This window comes from Archocentrus centrarchus, chromosome 13 (assembly GCF_007364275.1).
Source record: "Archocentrus centrarchus isolate MPI-CPG fArcCen1 chromosome 13, fArcCen1, whole genome shotgun sequence".
In the NCBI taxonomy this organism is placed as follows: domain Eukaryota; kingdom Metazoa; phylum Chordata; class Actinopteri; order Cichliformes; family Cichlidae; genus Archocentrus; species Archocentrus centrarchus.
Genome location: NC_044358.1, coordinates 2650904 through 2667288, shown reverse-complemented (window position 1 = coordinate 2667288; position 16385 = coordinate 2650904).

The window sequence follows — 16385 nt, the reverse complement described above, 5'->3', positions numbered from 1 at the left end:
GTTTGTTTTACCACCTCACTGGTCTTTACACTTCCTCCTCTTGACAGAAAGATTTGTTTAACCCAACAGAACAATTTCTTCTACTTTTTTTTAGTAATGTTGGGTGGCACTGTCCACAAACATTGAGTGATTTACAAAAAGAGGTATAAGTCAGGAGAGAGCCAACCTGTGCACAACCTCTTGTTTTAAATATTTGGTGCATTTTATTGCTTTTCCCCAAAAGAAAAAAAAAATGCTGCACAGAAATGTGTTAATTTTAGCACTTTTGTAAAAAAACAAATGGAAAAAGAATTACCAGGATTATCAGAATAACAGTGGCTAAAAAGACAGAGAGCGTGCCACTTAGAGAAAGTCGACCCAGGAAATCAAAGAAGTGAACTAAAATATCATATAGTTCTGTGGCTTTGAATAGCAATATTTTCTTCAGTGAATTGTGAAAAATGGCTTCGTAAGTATTTTATTGTTTGCTTGAAATACTGATAATGAGCTTAGTAGATTTGTATCATGCACCCCATACTTCCCACAAAACAACTTCATCCATAAACAATCTTCCCAATATTAAAATTTTGCATGTTTAATTATTCTGCTCTAAGTGATGCATTAGAAAGACTGAACTATGTATGGTCTCAAAGACGTGACTTTTGTGTTTCTAAATATTGTGGTCCTGTTTGAGGTAGCTTACTATTTACATCCGGTGATGAGCATATATTCACCACGCTAAGGTGCAAAGTAGAATTGAAACCAAAACAGTGTGAACATGAAGAGATTTATAAGCCTTACATGAAGTTAGGTGAAATTAATGAATGAGACCCTACAAATAAACAAAGCATAATGTCAACCAACATAATCTTCATTTAAAACACTATATATTGCTGCTCTGTGCAACACCGTGTAGTTTAATGTACATTTATTTTGTGATAAATTAAAATTACAGTATAGCATATGTATGCCATATGCTAATAATATTGACAAAAGCCACTTTCTTCGTTACAGTTATGTTATTTGGAATTTAACACAATCCCTGGAATTTTGCCTTCTTTCATTGCACCAGTTGATTTAAATGATCTAATAATATTGATGTGCACATTTCAATTACAAAACAATCACAAGATTGTTTAATACATTACACTTACATTTGCAGTCAGTGATTGTCCTTCCTGATTTCTTAGTTTTTCACATTTTTGTCACACTTAAATGCTTTATATAATCAACGAAATTTGAATATTACATAACGATATACTCCCTCCACGAATTGCCACCTTATTGTGGTGGAGGGGTTTGTGTGTCCCAGTGATCCCAGGGACTATGCTGTCTGTCTGTTGCTTATGTCATCTGTATGGGTCTCCCGAAGCAAATTGGTCTTGGGCGAGGGGCCAAGTAAAGAGCAATTCAGAGCGATTTTTTTAATGGAAAAAAAAACAAAACGGTGGGGGGCCGGGGGGTGCCTGGTGGCCAGGTGTGCCGTAAGGGTTGGGTGCAGAGCGTCAAAAATGGAGGCCCTGACAGCTATCGAGACTGGCTATTTGGGAACGGAAAGAGCCTGAGCTAATGCGTGAGGTTGAGAGATACTGAAAAAGCTATAGTCATGCTTACCTCAATGCATGGTCTGGGCTCTGGAGCAAGTCTGCTGGAGAGGGGGGTGACTCTCTTCCAGTCTGGAGTTGCCATCAGTGACAGACTGGGGTGAGTATTCTTGTATCCCCCTCAGCTAACTGCCTGTACGTTCACTGGTGGATGAAAGGGTCACTTCTCTGCGCCTTCAGGCCAGGGAACAAGTCCTGAATGTTGTTTGCACTCAATGCGCTGAATGACAGTTCAGAGTACCCAGCCTTCTTGGAGTCGCTGGGTAGGATGCTGGAGGATGCTTCATCTGGTGACTTCATCATCCTACTGGGAGACTTCAATGGTCACGTGGGCAACAACAGTGAGACCTGGAGAGGTGTGACTAGGAGAAATGGCAATGCCTGATCAGAACCAAAGTGGTGTTTTGTCATTAGACTTCTGCAACCATAGTTTGTCCATAACAAACACCATGCTTGAACATAAGGATGTCATAAATGCACATGGCACCAGGACAACCTAGGTCGCAGGTCGATGATCGATTTTTCTATTCTGGATTCTCGGATGAAGAGAAGAGCTGAGCTGTCAGCTGATCACCCTTGGTGGTGAGTTGGATCAGGTGGCAGGGGAGGATGCTGGACAGACCTGGTGCACCTAAACGTATAGTGAAGGTGTGATGGGAACACCTAACAGAGGCTCCAGTCCACAAGATCTTAAACTCCCACCTCCAGCAGAACTTTGATAGCATTCTGAGGGAGACTGAGGACATTGAGTCTGAATGGGTCATGTTCCACACCTCCATTGTTGAGGCTGCTGCACGGAGCTGAGGCTGCAAGGTGGTTGATGTCTGTTGTAGTGGTAATCCCTGAGCCGATGAAGGTGAAGGGAGCCATCACGCTGAAGAAGGGGTCCTATCAGGTTTGGATTGCTTGTGGGACCTCTGAAGCAGCTGATGGGTACTGGCAGGCTCAATACGCAGCTTGGGCGGTAGCTGAAGCAAAATCTTGGGTGTGGGAAGAACTGGAAAAAGACTTTTCGACTGTGATTGTCATGATCCTGGACCATTGGCCCAGTGTGCCTGTTTCTTTGAGTTGTTTTTTTAGTTTTTCAAAGTTTTCTGTTAGTTATTTGTGTTTAGTTCCTGTTTCCACCATTGTTGTCTTCCCCGTGGTCTGTGTTCAGTGTTTGTGTTATCCCTCTGGTATCAGTCTCTCTTATGTTTGATTCCCATGTCCTCCTGTTTGGATAGTGTTCTTGTGTCTGTTTTTTGTTTGTCATGTCCTTGTCGCTTGTCCCTTGTCTCATGTTTGTTTCTCTTCCCAGTGTTTCCCTGAGGTGTTGTATTTAGGTTTCTGTTTTGGTCATGTTTAAGTTCCCGCTATGCGTCAAGTCTGCGTGTACCCTTTTTTGGGTTACTTACTGTTTTATTTTGATAGTCCTTCTGCCCTGTGTGCTTGTGTTTAGTTTTGCCTCCACTTGTCTCGTCTGTGTAATTATGTTCAGCTGTGCCCCTCACCTGTTGCCTGTTCCCTCGTTATCCCTTTGTGTATTTATTGTCTTCATTTCTCCTTGGTCCTTGTCGCATCGTCATTTGTTTCCCGCTGTGTGCTTTATGTTCCATGCCACGTTCCATAGTTATAGTTATGTTCATGTTATGCTCCAAGGTCATGTTATGGTTCATGCTTAGTTTTGCTAATACAGCTTCTAGTAAAATTCAGCCCCTCACCTTATGAGTCCTGCATTGGGGTCCTCTGCCTCGCCTGCCACAGCTACAAACCTGACAGTGATTCTGGCAAACCATCAGGTGACTCAGGAGGGGAAAGCCGTGCTCTACTCACATGATATGTAGTGTAGGTGGGGCACTGCTGACTTCAACTGAGGATTTAATCGGGCGGTGGAAGGAATACTTTGAGGACCTCCTTAATCCCACTGACAAACCTTCTGTAGTGGAAGCAGAGTCTGGGGATGAGAGGGATGACTCACCCATCACTGGGGGTTAGATCATTGAGGTAGTTACCACAACTCCTTAGTGGCAGGGCCTCGGAGTTGTTTAACTACCTCATCCTTAAGGCTCTGCATATTGTAGGGCGGCGTGGTGATCTGGAGCGGAAGCCACTGCATTAGCAGCTTTTGTGGATGATGTGTTCCTGTTTGCTCCATCAGGTGGTGCCTTCCAGCTCTCACTGGAGTGCTTCGCACCCAAGTGTGAAGTGGCAAGAATGTCTTTAAGTCTGAGGCCATGGTCCTCAGCCAGAAAAGGACAGAGTGCATACTCCAGGTGAGAAACAAGTTGCTGTCCAAAGTGGAGGAGTTAAATATCTCAGGGCCTTGTTCAGGAGTGAAAGGAAAGGGAAGCAGGGAGATTGACCAGATGGATTGGGCCTGTGGCTGCAGTGATGTGAATGCTGCACCAGTCCATTGTGTAAAGAGAGAGCCGTGCATCAAGCAAAGCTGCCCATTTATTGGTCAATCTACAATCCTACCCTCACCTATGGTCACGAGCTTTGGGTATTGATTGAAAGAATAAGATTGCGGATAGAATCAGAAATGAGCTTCCTCCAAAGGGTGGCTGGCCTTAGAGATAGGGTGAAGAGTGCAGTCATTCGAAAGGGGCTCAGAGTAGAGTCGTTACTCCTCCACATTGAAAGGATCTAATTGAGGTGGTTTGGGCATCTGGACTAGGATGCCCCCTGGGTACCTCATGGGTGAGGTGTTCTGGAAATATTATATTTCTCGGCTGGCCTGAGAATGCCTCTGTGTTCCCCTGGATAAACTGGATGAGGTATCTCGGGAGGAGGAGTCTGGGTTGCTGCCCCCACGACCCAGCCCTGGTTAAGTGAAACAAAATGGGTGGATGGATGCAGACAACCGGATTAAACATAAAATGCTGTTTTTAAATGATAATTTCATTTATTAAGAGTAAAAAGCTTTTCAAAACTATCTGACCATATGTGAATAAATGAGCTCTTTCAAATAAACAAAGCTCATAATGCCAGCTAGCATAGTCTCTATTCCAAAATAGAGACTATGTTAAATCATGTTAAATCATGGATTAACTGTGATTAACCACATTTTTTTGGAAAGGTGAGTTTAATTTCACTTGCCTAACCCTGATTACCGCTAGACCTGTTGATTTAAGAAACCACTTAAATAGAACCTGTCTGACAAAGTGAAGTAGGTTAAAAGATCTTAACAAGCAACACATCATTCCACAATCTAAATAAGCAGCTGAGAAACAAAGTCACTGACATTTACCAGTCTGAAAATGCTTTGCAGTCAATGACTGCCTGAAGTCTAAAACACCTGGATATCAAATATGCAGCATTTCGTTCCGTGAGAGGTTCTGTCAAGCTTTTACTGCAGCTTTATTTCTCGTTTATAGGCCTTTCTGCCTTCCGTTTTGTTTTCAGTAACTGAAAAGCATGCTCTATTGGGTTGAGATCAGTTGACTGATCATTGGCCATTGAAGAACTTCCCATATTTTTCACACCTTCAGAAAGTCTTGGGTTACTTCTGCAGTTTGATTTGGGTCAATATCATTTGCACTATGATGCACCGTTCAGTCAGTTTTGCAGCATTTGACTGACTCTGAGGAGAGTATAGACACTTCAGAACACTTCAGAATTTGCTGCTTCTATCAGCAGTAAAAGAAGGGTAAAAAAATGTATGTAGTGTAATGTAAAAAGTACTTCACATTAACGGATTTGATTTTGTAGCTAATTATACAACTGCAGCATGAGAACAGCTCAGATTGGATGATAATGACAACAAGCTGTTCATCCAGTTTGCCGGTCCGTTTTGCCTGCAGTTTGTCTATGTTTAGCGTGTGGTGTATATTTGAAATGCTTTTTCTATTTTTAAATGAAATAATTCCATATTCCTCCTGTTATTGTAATTGTTCTCTTGAATTTTGTCATCTATACCAACAGAGTAATGTTAACAAGATACCTTCTGTTGTGGCTGATGCAATGTGTAGAGCCAATGAAGCCCAAAGTAGCAGTTGCAGCGCCTTGTTTTCCATACAAAGCTGTCATAGGTCGGGGGGGGGGGGGGGGGGGGGGGCTGTGTATGTTTTCTGCTTTGTTTCAGGTGGTTCGGTGGGCAGGCCACTTGTGTCTCACCTTCAGGTGGAGTCTGTGGCTGCGGGCCAAGGAGCACACCTGTGGCTGCTTAAACCAATCTGGGCTTGGAGTATTTAGGACTGGCTGAGACAGTGGTTCACCGTCAGATTGTGGTAAAATGGTAAATGGACTAGTTCTTATATAGCACTTTTCTACTCAGTATGAGCACTCAAGCGCTTATACAACATGTGCATTCACCATGCACTCCCATTCATACAAGCACTTCCATTTTATGAAGCTAAGTGCTTTTTTTTAATTAACTAACATTCACACGCATTCATACTCCGACAGAACGGTCGGAGAGCAACTTGGGGTAAAGTATCTTGCCCAAGGATACATTGGCATGTAGCCTGGAGTAGCCAGGATTCGAACCGCTGACCTTCCAGTCAGTAGGTGACCTGCTCTACCTACTGAGCTACAGCCACCCCCTCCCTGGTGTAACCTCCATGGTGGTAACACAGCTTGCTTGTTTTTCTCGTGCATAAATCCTGGCCTGCCTGTCAGTAACAATAACCTCTCTGTTTTTCAGCTTGCTTCTTTTCACGGTGCACCTGTCACTGGAAATACGGACCTTCTCTGCCTCACCACGGAGCCACCATTTCTCAGCCACCGCCTCTCCAGCCTCCATCAGTCTGCCTCACGGATAACACCTGCCTGCCCACGCTCCCCACCAGACCCCAGAAACACTCCACCAGCTTTACCCCCCCCCCCCACCCCCCCCCCCCCCCCACCCCCACCCCCCCCCCCCACCCCCCCCCCCCCCCCCCCCCCCCCCACCCCCACCCCCACCTCCGTGTGTGCCAGACTCACTCCTCGAGCTCTTGTTTGGTTGTCCCATTTTGCGTTTGTTCAGAATGAGCATTGGTTGTGTAATCTGCCATTTCTGCTCTTTGGGTCCAATCTGCCTGGCCATCATGACACAAAGCCATGACCTTCCAATTAAAAATCTTAGGTCATTGCCTGTCGCATTATTAAAACATGGCTAAAGACATCATTCAAAGTGAACTTTAAAATTTAATTTAAACAAAACATCCAAGAGGCCAAGGAGCTTCACCCAGGAGCCAGGGAGTGCAATACTGAGAAACTTAGCAAATTCTTTTAGCTTGCTTCTGACAACATATTACTAAATGTGACTTCATAAAAGTGAATGTTTTACTTATAATTGGTAACCCACTGTTATACAGTTTACATAAGGAAATTATGCATGTAACAAACAATGTGTTCACCCAGAGAAGAAAGTATACTCACTTAGCAAAGTGGAAAGTACTAATTTCCCCCTAGAGAATGTCCTGATGGTATGTGAGGTCTGCAGGTTGGCCTGATTAGCACAGTGCATTGAGTGTGTCTACACCATCTGACCCACTGAGTGATATTCATTTGTCATTCACATATTGGAGACCAACTGCTGTGTTTGTTGCTCAGGGCAAGGGTTTTCTCAATGAGTTGTTTGTGTATGACTGCACTGGCAATCTCTCATCATGATATTACATGGAAAACACAGTTCAGTGCAAAATCTGTTTATGATTTCTGGTTGCTGGGTTTGTGTATTGCCTTTCACAAACAATGTATTTTAGAAAGCATATTCTATGTAAAATGTCTCATCAAAATGGTATGTAAGACCATGCTGAATTGAGTTTGTGTTTGGAATTTTTTTCTGAAAAAATGTTAGATCTGAGACTGGGGAAAAAAATGTCGTCCATGGAAAAGTTCCAAGGCAAAAACCATTCCTGACCAAATAAAATACAAAGGCTCACTTTACATTTGCCAGATAACATCTTGATGATCCTCAAAATTTTGAGGAAACTGTTCTGTGGGTTGACAAGACAAAGGTTCAGCTTTCTGGAAGATTTCAGTCCTGTTAAATATTGCGTAAAACTAACACAGCATTTCATAAAAAGAACATCAGACCAGCAGTCAAATATTGTAGTGTGATGGTTTAGGGCTACCTTGCTGCTTCAGGACCTGGACAACTTGCCTCAATTGATGGAACCATGAATTCTGCTCTCTGCCAGAAAATACTGAAGGCGAATGTCCAGCCATCACTCCGGCTATGCAGCAAGACACTGGTTTGAAACATGCTAGTAAGTCCACCTCTGAATGGCTTAAGAAAACAAATTCAAGGTTTTGGAGTGGCCTAGTCCAGACTCAAATCAGACTGAAATACTTTTGCATGACCTTAAACAGGACATTCATGCCTGAAAACCCTCCAATGTAGCTGAATTAAAACAATTTTGCAGAGAAGAGTGGGCCAAAATTCCTCCACAGCAATGTGAAAGACTCATTGCCAGTTATCCCAAATGCTTGATTGCAATTCTTGCTGCCAAGGGTGGTTTAAGGAACAATTATTTTTTTCACATATGGCCAAGTGGGTTTGGATTGCCTTTTTTCCCCTCAATAAATGAAATAATTTAAAAACTGAATTTTTTACAGTACCAGTCAAAAGTTGGATCCAAACTTGTGACTGGTACTGCATTTACTCAGCTTTATTAATATTACATTTGTTTTATTGGCTGAAACATTTAAGTGTGTCAAATATCCAAAAACTAAGAAATCAGGAAGGGGCATATTGTTTCATGCCACTGCATCCATACAACCACACATCCATCCATTTCCCACTCAGGGGCTGCAGACTAAGCAGAGATGCCAAGATCTCCCTCTCCACAACTACCTCTTCTAGTGATATATTAGACCTTCCCAGGCCAGCTAAAAGCCATAATCTCTCCATTGCATTCTGAGCCCACCCTGGGGTATTCCTCCTAATTGAACCAAAACATGTTACTGCGGAAGCATCCAGGTGGCAACCTAGTCAAATGCCTAACCACCTCAACTTCCTCCTCTCAATATGGAAGAGTACTCCGAGACCCTCCCAAATGACCATGCCTTTCACCCTATCTCTAAGGGAGAAATACAATCTTCCACACAATGAAAGGTGGTCAGTGAAAAAAAAAATCAATGCATACAAGGAGCAGGCAACAAAAGCAAGGTCCAAAAAATGGAAAAAAAAAAAAGATCATTCACCAGGAACTGGCGATGAATACTAGAAGGCTAAAAGTTTGACTAAAAAATGTATATGATGATGTGGTAAATATTAAGTGAACAACTGGAAGTATGTATATAGAGAATGATAACTAATTGAACAAAAGTGTGGTAGAAAAGAGGCAGTAAATAGAAAAAAGGCTGCAAGTAAAATTAATTGACAATTACAAAATTTAAAAAAAGTCAGCGATTAAACAGAAACCTGATCCATGACAGAGACTGATATTTTGTAAAACTTTTACTTTTTATGAAAGTCTTTGTTTGGACCAGCATCAGTCTGGGGCATAAAACTTGCTAGTTCTGATGGTCTTTTATATTTATGCTAACTGAAAAGCCAAAAGCCAGACACAGGCAGAGAAATGTGAGTAGCATTTTGAATTGCTGAACTCTTTTAAAATTTTTGGGTTTGCCCCGATGTGGAAAGTCTGATCCAGATTTTCTTATAATCCTTTTTCATCTTAGAAATTGAACAATCTGGGCCAACCATTTATCTTTGCAGAAGTGAAAAGATATCCACCAAGTGCTCTTTATCATTCTTTTATTATCTTTTCTTGGTCAGCACAGATGCAGCTCTGAATAATAACATTGTACTTCTCCATATTATGATATGATATCATATTTGCAATATACGGTAGCACCCTTTGGAACTATATTTCATTTCATCTCCTTTCATACAGTAATATTGCTACTACACTATCCAGTTGCTCTAAAATCCCTCACTTGCCCTGTGGGTGGTCTTTATCTTCCTCTAAGCTTGGGTCCTCTGTAAGAGGCCTGGGAGCTTGAGGGTCCCGCAGAGTATCTTAACTGTTCCTAGGACTGTACACTTCTGGACAGAGATCTCGGATGTTGTTCCTGGAATCTGCTGGAAACACTCTCCCTGTCATGTCGGGCGGTGTGACGGGCAGAGATGGACCCAGATGCAGGACTCCGGATAATGACATTACTTAAAGGTGTTTATTAGGAGAGATAAGAAACAAAATACAAAATCCTTCTGGGGGGTAAGACGAAGAGCAGAACGCAAGGAAGACAGAAACACACAGGCACAGCAACATCAACGACACGACAACAAGCAGCGAAAACACAGGACTTAAATACATCAAGGGATAACGAGGGAAAGTGGAAACATCAGGTAACACAGCTGGACACAATGACACTGACGAGACAAGGGGAAGCAAAACCAAATACACTACACAAGAAACAAGACATACCAAAATAAAACAGGAAGTGGGACAAGGGCACAGAAATGCAGACTTGACACCAAACATAACTAGAAAAGGACCACAGATCAAAACAAAAGAACAAGAAAACACACGAAGCAAGGAAAACAACAAAAAAAAGGCCACATAGTCCAAACAAAAACACTAAACCAAAGGCGGCAGCACTAGGCTGGAGTAACAGTTCCAACACAAAGACAGTCCACAAGGCAACACTGTTCAGAGGGGTATACTGGGAAGTCCATAGCGGAAAACAACAGGGGGCTGACCGTGCTTCCAGCGGCGGCGACATGGCGAGGCAGGAGGCCGACCGTGCTCCCAGCGGTGGAGACGGATGACCTCGGGCATGCGGCCGCGTGGCATGCGGCAGAGATGGATGACCTTGGGACCTCAGATTCTCCTGAGCCCAGGATGGTCGAGGACTCGGGGCACTCGGAAGACTCGGGTTGAGCAGGACCCCTGGCGGCTCGGACTGAGCGGGAACCCCTGAAGACTCAGGACCCCCTGGTGGCTCTGACCGAGCGGGAACCCCTGAAGACTCGGGAACCCCTGAAGACTCGGCAACCCCTGGCGGCTTGGACTGAGCAGGCCAGGGCTGTGGTGCAGGGCACACAGCTGTCTCCCTGGACAGCTGGGGCATCTTTGGGGATGGCATAGGAGCAGGTGATGGCGACGGCGTGGAAGCTGACCGAAGGGGAGCTGACACCTGGGGCTCTGACTGAGGGGAACCTGACTGCGGGGAACCAGACACTTGGGGCTCTGACTGAAGCTGCAAGGAAACTGGTGGTGCTGACACAATGGGCTGAGAGAGAGCTAAAGCTGAGGGAGCTGAAGCAGGGAGAGCTAAGGCTGAGGGAGCTGAAGCAGGGAGAGCTGGCACTGAGGGAGCTGAAGAAGGGAGAGCTGGCACTGAGGGAGCTGAAGCAGGGAGGGCTGGCACTGAGGGAGCTGAAGCAGGGAGAGCTGGCACTGAGGAGCTGAGACAGGGAGAGCTGGCACTGAGGGAGCTGAAGCAGGGAGAGCTAAGGCTCAGGGAGCTGAAGCAGGGAGAGCTGGCACTGAGGGAGCTGAAGCAGGGAGAGCTAAGGCTCAGGGAGCTGAAGCAGGGAGAGCTGGCACTGAGGGAGCTGAAGCAGGGAGGGCTGGCACTGAGGGAGCTGAAGCAGGGAGAGCTGGCACTGAGGGAGCTGAAGCAGGGAGAGCTGGCACTGAGGGAGCTGAACCAGGGAGAGCTGGCACTGAGGGAGCTGAGACAGGGAGAGCTGGCACTGGGGAAGCTGAGACAGGGAGAGCTGACACTGGGGAGGCTGAGACAGGGAGAGCTGGCACTGGGGAAGCTGAGACAGGGAGAGCTGACACTGGGAGGCTGAGACAGGGAGAGCTGGCACTGGGGAGACTGAGACAGGGAGAGCTGACACTGGAGGCAGAGAGGGAGCTGAAACAGCAGCCAGAGGGAGAGCTACAGTGGCTGACTGTGACCAAGGGGAAACTACAGGAGCTGGCTGAAACTGGGCCTCCTGGGGATGAGCTGGAGCTACAGCTGACTGGGACTGGTTTGACTGGGGAAGTGCTGGAGCTACAGCTGACTGAGACTGGAGTGACTGGGGAAGAGCTGGAACTACGGCTGACTGGGACTGGAGTGACAGGGGAAGAGCTGGAACTACAGCTGAAGACAGTGGTGGTGGCTTGAAATCCAAACATTCAGCATCCAGAGGAACAGCTGTCTCAGAAGGGGGGAGATGAGAGACGATGCCGGGTGCTCTGCTTCCTCCATGAGGTGGATGCCTTAGGTAAGGCAGCAGCTGGTTCCTCCTCTTCCGTCCATGTCAGGGCCAACAACGTGTCTGGGCCACTCTGCGGTGGCAAGGACGAGGACCTGGCTGGACAGGTGAATAGAAGCGATGATGGCGGGTCTTGAGAACGCGGGGGTGACTGTGAGGAACTGCAGCTGAATGGAGGAGAAGGCGGAGGAGGGATGACTGGCTGCAGGAGGGGTGAACTGACGATGGATTGTAGAAAAAAAACTGAATCCCTGATTGTAAGCGGTTTTTTCTTGGAAGTCGCAACAACAGTGTGGGAGGGAGGGAACAGACACCGCACACGGTAGAGGGAGAGGTTCCTGCAACGCTCGATCGGAGACTGGAAAGAGCTAGAGGAAGTTGCGCTTTACATAGAGCTGCACGCGGGAACGGTGAGGAAAATAAATGACAGAAAACGTAGAGGACAAAAAAGTGTCTGCAGTTTGTTACACAGTGTGTCTGCTAGCTAAAAGAACAGCTGCTGTATTTTACGGAAGAGCAAAGAATGAGCGATAACTTCACTCAGATGGAGAAAGATGTAAGAAAGAGGTAGAAATGTCCTCCAAGGAGCTGCTTTTACTTTCTTGCTTTGAATAGATTTCAGAGCTTGTACTTTTTTACTTTTACTTGAGTACAGAAGTTGAACCAGTACTTCAGCTTTTACCAGAGTAGTTTTTAACACAAGTACTTGTACTTCTGCTTAAGTACAGAATGTCAGTACTTTGGCCACCACTGCAGAACGCAAGGAAGACAGAAACACACAGGCACAGCAACATCAACGACGCGACAACAAGCAGGGAAAACACAGGACTTAAATACATCACGGGATAATGAGGGAAAGTGGAAACAGCAGGTAACACAGCTGGACACAATGACACTGACGAGAAAAAGGGAAGCAAAACCAAATACACTACACAAGAAACAAGACATACCAAAATAAAACAGGAAGTGGGACAAGGGCACAGAGACGCAGGCTTGACACCAAACATAACTAGAAAAGGACCACAGACCAAAACAAAAGAACAAGAAAACACTGGGCCACCGGCCCAGGACCATGATACTCTCAGTTTGGGGGTCACTGTCCTGAGTCTTCCAGTTACCACAGTGATCACTGTTGCCTTTATCATTCACATATTCTCTAGCTCTTCTCTCAGCCCTTGGTATTTATCAAGCTTCAGTTACAAAAAAATGCAAAACACTGGTCAGAAAGGCCCAGGACCATGACAGTTATTGTCACTTGGTATTGCTACATCTATCACTAGAGCCTTCTTCCTTTGTTTGTCCACCACTACTATGTCAGGTTGGTTTGCCTATCACCACTTTGTCTGTATGTATGCAATTCAGTACTGCTCTACTGAGGATGCTATATCCACTGCTCTACATCTGACTCTGGAACATCTGGAAAACAAGAATGCACCGGTACGGACACTGTCTGTGGATTTTAGTTCAGCCTTCAATACTATGATCCCACAGCATCTTACCAACAAACTGGGCTCACTAGGACTGACCACATCCCTGAACTGGATGCTGGACTTTCTGTCAGACAGGCCTCAGTTTTTTGGGGGAGGAACAAACAGGTCAGGCATCATCACACTGAGCACAGGCTCTCTGCAGGGATGTGTTATCATCCCCCTACTCTACACCCCGATGACCCACAACTATTGTGCAAAGTACAGCATAAATCACATCATAAAGTACACAGATGATATGATAGTGGTGGGTCTCATCCAGGGTTAAAGTAGTTTGGGATTTTACATTATAGCTTAGTTTTATTTTGTTTTAACTTTTTTTTCTCTCAAATTCAGTTAGTTTTAATTAGGTTTTAGAGTGGTTTTCCTCATTTTATTTTTGTTTAATGCTTAGTTTTAGTTTTCATTATGTTTGGTATTAATTTTAGTTAGTACTTTGTCAGGTGCAAGTTTCAAGGTGCAAGAGTAACTATTGTGTAAAAAGACCTCAACAAATTATACCATTAAAAAACTGTATTCAACAACCAACTGTTCACAAGACAGCAGCATTATGTGCTAAATCTGTGTAATATTAAGGACACATATGTATCTCAAAAATTGAAAAAATATTAATAAAAATGTTTATCTCAAAAATAAATTAGGAAAAAATTGGACTGCCCAGTACTAGATGCAGATACAGCTTCAGTGCAGTAGATGAACATTACCTCGCATGTGGTGTATAACATCAGAACACACTGAAACATTTTAAAAAAGAACAAACTGAACTCTGAGCATTTGAAGGAAACAATGTTCAAATACAGCTTTTCAAGCTGGTGTGTGTCTGTATTTGTGTGTCGTACAATTGTGTGGTCATCCCAGTCTCAGGTGCTGGTCATAAAATTAGAATATCATGAAAAAGTTGATTTATTTCAGTAATTCCATTCAAAAAGAGAAACTTGTATATTATATTCATTCATTACACATAGACTGATATATTTCAAATGTTTGTTTCTTTTAATTTTGATGATTATAACTGACAACTAATGAAAACCCCAAATTCAGTATCTCAGAAAATTAGAATATTACTTAAAACCAATACAAAAAAAGGATTTTAAGAAATGCTGGCCAACTGAAAAGTATGAACATGTAAAGTATGAGCATGTACAACACTCAGTACTTAGTTGCGGCTCCTTTTGCATGGATTACTGCAGCAATGCAGCGTGTCATGGAGTTGATCAGTCTGTGGCACTGCTCAGGTGTTATGAGAGCCCAGGTTGCTCTGATAGTGGCCTTCAGTTCTTCTGAATTGTTGGGTCTGGCATATCGCATCTTCCTCTTCGCAATAGCCCATAGATTTTCTATGGGGTTAAGGTCAGGTGAGTTTGCTGCCCAATTAAAAACAAGGATACCATGGTCCTTAAACAAGGTACTGGTAGCTTTGGCACTGTGTGCAGGAGCCAAGTCCTGTTGGAAAATGAAATCTGCATCTCCATAAAGTTGGTCAGCAGCAGGTAGCATGAAGTGCTCTAAAACTTCCTCGTAGATGGCTGTGTTGACCTTGGACCTTAGAAAGCACAGCGGACCAACACCAGCAGATGACATGGCACCCCAAACCATCACTGACTGTGGAAACTTTACACTGGACCTCAAGCAACGTGGATTCTGTGCCTCTCCTCTCTTCCTCCAGACTCTGGGACCTTGGTTTCCAAAGAAAATGCAAAATTGACTTTGATCAGAGAATATAACTTTGGAGCACTCAGCAGCAGTCCAGTCCTTTTTGTCTTTAGCCCAGGCGAGACGCTTCTGACACCATCTCTTGTTCAAGAGCGGCTCGACACGAGGACTGCGACAGCTGAAACCCATGTCTGCATACGTCTGTGCGTGGTGGTTCTTGAAGCACTGACTCCAGCTGCAGTCCACTCTTTGTGAATCTCCCCCACATTTTTGAATGGGTTTTGTTTCACAGTCCTCTCCAGGGTGTGGTTATCCATATTGTTTTTACACTTTTTTCTACCACATATTTTCCTTCCCTTCGCTTCTCTATTAATGTGCTTGGACACAGAGCTCTGTGAACAGCCAGCCTCTTTAGCAGACCTTTTGTGTCTTGCCTTCCTTGTGCAAGGTGTCGGTGGTCATCTTTTGGACAACTGTCAAGTCAGCAGTCTTCCCCATGATTGTGTAGCCTACAGAACTAGACTGAGAGACCATTTAAAGGCCTTTGCAGGTGTTTTGAGTTAATTAGCTGATTAGAGTGTGGCATCAGGTGTCTTCAATATTGAAACTTTTAACAATATTCAAATTTTCAGAGATACAGAATTTGGGGTTTTCATTAGTTGTCAGTTATAATCATCAAAATTATAACTGATGTACAGATGTTCCTGTATACTATTCCCGGCCAGTTGGTTTGGCGCTCCATGTATGGCGTGCCTGCTAGCATCTTGCACCCTGCTGCTATGAGGGGCATCTCTGCACAGCCTGCACCTGGGGTCTTGCCTTGCGTGGTAGACCCTAGCCTCTATCGAGCTTGTGCTCAGAGCTTGTTCCTGTGCCGCCATGATTAGTGCCTCTGTGCTGTCTGTCCGTCCAGCTTTGTCCAGTCATTGGTAGGATTTTGTCTGTCAGCCACTTCTTTGATCTGCCGGTGGTATGTGCCATTCAGAGGCCTGTCCTTCCATGATGGTTCCTGTTCTTCCTCTTCTTTCTCAGGTTTCTGGTGCCTGAGGTGCTCACTAAGCACATGATCCTTTGTGGCCATCTTCCTGATTTATTCATGCATCTTTGTTGTTTCATCTAGGACAGTGGTTTTGACAATCACTAGTTCTCAGCCTCCTTCCTTCTGCTTAGCGTACAGTCTCAGGGTGCTGGATTTGGGGTGAAACCTTCCATGCATGGTAAGGAACTTTCTTATCTTGACATCAGTGGCTTCTATTTCCTCCTTTGGCCAGCTTATTATCCCAGCAGGGTATCTGACAACTGGCAGGACATAGGTGTTGATTGTCCAGATCTTGTTCTTCCCATTCAGCTGACTCCTCAGGCCTTGCCTTACTCTCAGGAGGTACTTGGAGGTTGCAGCTTTCCTAGCGATCTCTTCATGGTTCCCATTTGCCTGTGGGATCCTAAGGTACTTGTAGCTGTTTTCAATGTCTGCAATGTCTGGTAGTGCAATCCCCTCAGTTCTGACTACCTTCCGTCTCTTTGTTACCA